Genomic DNA, 6,371 nt, shown 5'->3' with positions numbered 1-6,371 from the left:
CCGCGAGCTCTCCTTCCCCCTTCGCCGGATAAGCACGGCAAGCTCACTGGATCCCTTTGATGCATAAATTACCTATGATTTTTCAATCACAACCCTCAGCCTGTTATTTTATGCATGATATGATTTTGAGACAAGTTATTATGGCCACTGAAAGGGAATTAGGCTTACACCTAGTTCCTAAATAATTTTGGTGGTTGAATTGCCCAACACAAATAATTGGACTAACTAGTTTGCTCTAGTGTATAAGTTATACAGGTGCCAAAGTTTCACACTTAGCCAATAAAAAGACAAAGTATTGGGTTCAACAAAAGAGCAAAGGGACAACCGAAGGCACCTCTGGTCTGGCGCACCGGACTGTCCGGTGCACCACCGGACAGTGTCCGGTGCACCAGAGGACTCCCAGTCAAACTCGTCACCTTCGGGAAAATCGAGAGGCGCTCCGCTATAATTCACTGGACTGTCCGGTGTACACCGGACAGTGTCCGGTGCTCCAAGGAACGGCGCCTCAGGAACTCGCCAGCTTCGGGAATTCGCAACGGCTAGTCCGCTATAATTCACCGGACATGTCCGGTGTACACTGGACTGTCCGGTGTGCCATCGAAGCAATGGATACTTCGGCGCCAACGGCTACCTGCAGCGCATTGAATGCGCGCCAGCGCGCGTAGAAGTCAGGCACGCCCATACTGGCGCACCGGACACTCTACAGTACATGTCCGGTGCGCCACCGGACATCCAGGCGGGCCCAGAAGATATAGCTCCAACGGTCGCAACCCAACGGCTTTGGTGACGTGGCTGGCGCACCGGACATGTCCGGTGTGCACCGGACTGTCCGGTGCACCATACGACAGTCAGCCCCACCAAACGGCTAGTTTGGTGGTTGGGGCTATAAATACCCCCAACCACCCACCATTCATTGCATACAAGTTTTCACACTTCCAACCACTTAAAAGAGCTAGGCATTCAATTCTTGACACACTCAAGAGATCAAATCCTCTCCCAAATTCCACCCAAAGTTTTAGTGACTAAGTGAGAGAGATTTGCTTGTGTTCTTTCGAGCTCTTGCGCTTGGATTGCTTTCTTCTTTCTTGATTCTTTCTTGCGATCAAACTCACTTGTAATTGAGGCAAGAGACACCAATCTTGTGGTGGTCCTTGTAGGAATTTTGTGTTCCAAGTGATTGTGAAGAGAAAGCTCACTCGGTCTGAGGGACCGTTTGAGAGAGGGAAAGGGTTGAAAGAGACCCAGTCTTTGTGACCACCTCAACGGGGAGTAGGTTTGCAAGAACCGAACCTCGGTAAAACAAATCCGCGTTTCTGACCACTATACTAAAGACTCTACCCATCCATATATCGCTATTCTGACCACTATACTAAATATTTGTTGGTATACTTGCTGGTTTGTATGTTTGCTTGCTCATGTTGCATAGTTATCAGAGCGTTCGTGTCGTCTCGTGGAGGCCAGATCTGCAAGTCTACACCAGGCGGTGGAGCTAGAAGCCAGTTCCGCGAGCTCTCCTTCCCCCTTCGCCGGATAAGCACGACAAGCTCACTGGATCCCTTTGATGCATAAATTACCTATGATTTTTCAACCACAACCCTCAGCCTGTTATTTTATGCATGATATGATTTTGAGACAAGTTATTATGGCCACCTAACCGCTTGCCGCAATCAATCCCTGATATATATGTTCCAAATGATTTGAGAACAGGTGTGAGTTTTCAAAAGAAAATGCTTTTCAAAATGTGTGTGATGAAGGGTTTTCACCCTTATCACCTTGTGAGTGGGATAATCAGGGACTCCCTAGTTTAGGGGAGGGCCTAAGGTGTTGGCTCAGCTGGTTTAGGCGTGAGCAGAAGGATTGTCCCCTCATATAAGGACCGGTTTGTCATCTTCACTATCTGTACTCTTTAATAGTACAACCACTCGAGACTGTGTGGGCAGTCACTCAATCTGAACTCGTACGGTCCAACCCCAGGGTTATGAAGGCTGGGGAGCACCGGGAGGATAAGGAGGGGGAAAGTTTTATCCGGTTTGGACATGGTGGTGGCCCGACTCCTTCCGGATAACCGTTAAGGTTAGGACGTGCGGGGAAAGAAAGAGAGTCGGATTCGGGTCTCATTGGCCATGGGATCGTAGAGCCGAACTAGTGGGTAAAGTGTACCCCTCTGCGCAGAGTTCAAACCTATTCGAATAGTCTGTGTCCACAGGAATGGACGAGTCTGGTATGGTATGGCAATTAATGTTTTGTTTTCCAAAAAAAGAGATGGTTTTGAGAAAAGTGGTTTTTAAAAGGTTCGGCGGTTGAGCCGTGAGCTATGGTGGACGGGAAGTCCAGTGGTTGTTTTTGAAAATGAAAACCAGTGGGAACTGCTGAGATACCTGGATGGTTTAGTCCAGGGGATTTTGTTATAGTACTGAAAAACTTCCTGCTCCTTTTGGAGAGGATGCGCTTTGCAAAAATACAAAATATTTTTCAAAACAACTCTGCATAAAATATTGTTGTTTCTGCAAAATATCCTGAGCTCCACATATTCCATGCATTATATCTGATTTCCCCATTCCACGGGTGAAGGTGGGCTGCTGAGTACGTTTGTACTCACCCTTGTTTATTTGTTGTTTTTCAGAAAAAGGAGATCGGGTAAGAGTTACGACTGTTCCCAACCTTGCCTGTGGCTGTTGGGCCGCTGAATTGCTTCACTGCGTATATCGGGCTGCTTCAGCCCCACTCTGATGATATGTCCCGAGTTGTGGACCAACTCTTAAAGTTGTTCGCCACCTTTATAGGTTTGTCTCGTTTAAGCAGATCTGGAATCATCTGATGTATAAATGTGTTTACTAGCCTCCTGGGACTAGTAATTGTATCACATTTGAGTCCCAGAGGATTGGGGACGCTTCAGGTGGTATCGGAGCTGTTAGGTTGGCCACAGGACGTAACCCTTAGCATGATCAAAAGTTTTTGAGTCAAAACTTTTTTCTTAAAAAAATTCTTGCTCTCATCCCTTCATTTCAAAAATGCTTTCCCCTTTCCTTCTCTCAGAAGTCAGATGGAGGTTCAGTGCCAAACCAGCTTCTGCCAGAATGAAGATGGTTTCCCCAAGTTGCTGAGAGCATGCACAGTCCGCCTCGGAATCAGGAGCCAACCATAGTATGATGGTCGTGAATTCATCGAGCATGGCACAAAGAAGTGTGTCGTGATTGTATACATTGGATCCAGTCCGCACCATGTGGAATGGAGTGTCACTGCTGCTGGACACAGATTCAAAGACACCTGCCAAGTCGTCGCTCGCAAGGCATTGAGGGCCCTGTGTCAGGTCTATGAAGAAGAAGTGGCCGACACCCCGCTCAGATTCTTTCCGCCCTTTTAGAGAGACTGTCCAGTTTGGATGGCCAGGATGCGTGCATTGGAAGGGAAGCAGCTGCTTGAGGATGACCCCACAGTCGTGCACCTCACTGCATACCTGCTCACCCTGGATGCACAATATGATTTCTTGGCTCGGCACCACCGTCAGATGATTGCCCGAGCAGAAGATGCAGAGAAGCGCAACCGTCAGCTCCATGTGGATCTCACCACAGCTCAAGCCCGTGCAACTGCATTGGAAAGTTGTGAAGTCATTGCGGTTGAAGCCCTGAAGCAAGCCAAGGATGAGCATGTCCAGAAGTTGATGGAGGCCTACTTGGTAACCCATAACCAACGTAGAGCCCTGCGGATCCAAGAGCCCGCTCCATCCAACCCAGTTCAACCCAGGAGAGCTGAAGACCCTTAGATTCTTGAAGGTCACCTGGTCTCTATCAGAGGAGAGAAGAAGGCTTGGGAACTACCTGAAGGAGCCATAGTCTTGGAAGGAATTCCAGTCTCCCCTAAGGCTATGGATAAGCAAGAGCACCCTGAATCCTCCCAAGATCCCCTGCCAGAGTTGTTTGAGCCCCTCGCCATGAAGAAGATTCTAGCACCGTCCCTTGAGGTCAAGGAAGAAGCTGCAAGCACCCCGCCAGCACCACCACCATCTGAGGAGCTACAAGAGCCAGTCCAGCTTGAAGAAGAGTTCGACCGCGTCTTGCCATCTCAGTCGCGCCAGAAGAAGTCATCAACATCAGCTCCCTCTTGACCCATCCAGGAGATGTCTCAGATTGAAGTTGTGCGCTAGCCTTGCCAGAAGAGAAGCTGCCAGGTATGAAGTTAGTTATGACCAGTCCTCTGCATGCATTGGGTAGTGAAGTTTTTCTTCACTTTGGCTAGAGCCCTGTATGTATGAGAGGTAATCGTGTAGACTCGTGTTTGCAAAACTCTATTTGTGTGGCCCCCTAGGGCATTTCAAAATGAATTTCGCTTGATGTTTTCTCCCCTTTTGAGTGCATATGTGATGCTTTAACGTTAGTGCTCATAAGTCGCATTTAGCATAGTTCTCAATTCAGGAGCCAAGTAATAGTAGTTATGCTTAGCCCCCGAATCTGAGTAGTCCGTGCTTTGGAAAAACTCTATTCTTCCCTTATTCAAAACATTAGATTTGTTTGTGCTTATCATGGCTGAGCTTGTGTGTTTTCTTTTTTTAAGAAAGGTTTTCTCTAAAAACATAGATCACAAATTAGATCTAATCCTCACCTTATGCTTCCATTCTCATCTTAACCCATCTCAAGAGAAAAGTGCCTTACCCAAGAAGATACCGAGAAGCTTACCCTTGAAGCTTGGAATAAGCTACAGAAGGAACCAGTCTAGCCGCTCAGTCAAAAGGCCGACCGTGAGAATCAAAGCACTGCCCCTGAGTCAAAGTAAACAGAAAAAGAGGACAGAAGGAGTTATTACCATACAGAGAGGCAAAGATTCTTGGAACCAGAGACCACAAACATCAGGGTCATTGACCCCACCACTCACCCGTGCCCCCCGCACGCGTGCCCTGCCTCCATGCGCACTACCACCGCCCCACGCCCCCTTTGCAGCACCCACACCCCCTTTGCAGCGCACTACCGCCGCCCACCCCCCTTTTGCAGCGCACCCACCGCCGCCATCATCGCCGGCAACACCAGGCCCCCTCCCCTTGTCGCACCCGCTGCCGCGTAGCACCTACTCCATCACCACTACTCCGCAACCGAACACCCTCGCTCGCCTATAAATCCCCCCCACCAGCTCCCTCAGTTCCCATCCAAATCAAAGCACACTCCCGATAAAAATCCCCTCTGCCAAATCGCAAGCAACTCCATTTTTCCACTCCCTCGCCCCTAAGATCACAATGCTTGGTGATTCTTGGGTTGAAGACTGTTGTACATGGTTCATAGTCTTTGGTTTCCTCCAGTGTATGATAGTAATACTCTTTGATAGAATCCTCGAGTGGGAAGAGCAAAGAGAAAGAAAGAGGCAGTGAAAAGTGAAAAGTGAGAAGAGAAAAGAAGATAGTGAAGAGAAGATGAGAAGAAGGTTCTCCCAAAATCAACCCTGTGTCAGTCATTTCTCCGCAGCCTGCTCAAGCAGCAACAACAGAAGAAGGTCCCGTAACACCCTTGTTATGAGGTACTTCAAGGAGTTCAAATCCCCAAGATTCAAGAGTTCTACCCTCATTCTTTTTAAGTGGGGTAGTGTTCCAGTAAGGTTCCTGCTATGGAGAAAAAGAAGAAGGCCTGTAGCAAGCTTGTGGAGGACCCAATCGTCCAAGCATATAAGTTTCTGGATGAGAAGTGATCACCCAAGTTTTGTTGATGAAGCACCAGAAGACCAATCAAGGAAGGAATCCATGTGGGAGTTCGCAAGAGAAAGTTTTGCGTGTTGGCATCGATGCTTCTTCAATAAGCTAGCTGCCAAGCAAAAGCTAGAAGCCTGAAGATGATCTTTGAGTAGCCAGAATCAGCGTTTGCAATCAGCAACCGGATGCTCCTGAAAGGCCAGATTTTGTTGAAGTTCCATCTTCTCGAAGAGTCTGCAAAGTGAAGATATGTAGCTGAAGTAAAGTTATACCCATAACCTTCTAAGCCGAATCTCGAGGACGAGATTCATTTTAAGTGGGGTAGATTTGTAGCATCCCAAAAATTCAAATCTTGAAATTTTCTCAAACTCGCTCTAAATTCAAAATGAATTTCAAATTTTGTTTCAAAATGTTTGTTTGCAAGTTGATATCAACAAATAAATTATAGTGGTCTATATTCTCTCCAAAATCCTCCTCAAAATATTCTACAAATATTTCCCCAGTGATCACCCTCAATTTCTTTTCAGAAATACTGCCCAGATATTTCCCCAGTGATCCCCCTCAAATTATTTCCAGAAATATTGCCCAAATATTCCACCAATATATCTCCAAGTATTTTCTTCCTAAGAAATACCTTCATAATCATTTTTCAAGTCCCTACAAATATTTTCTTCATAACTTTTCTCATGCTCATACGTAT

This window comes from Zea mays, chromosome 7, assembly GCF_902167145.1.
Source record: "Zea mays cultivar B73 chromosome 7, Zm-B73-REFERENCE-NAM-5.0, whole genome shotgun sequence".
Classification (NCBI taxonomy): domain Eukaryota; kingdom Viridiplantae; phylum Streptophyta; class Magnoliopsida; order Poales; family Poaceae; genus Zea; species Zea mays.
Note: the sequence above shows the minus strand (reverse complement) of the source record.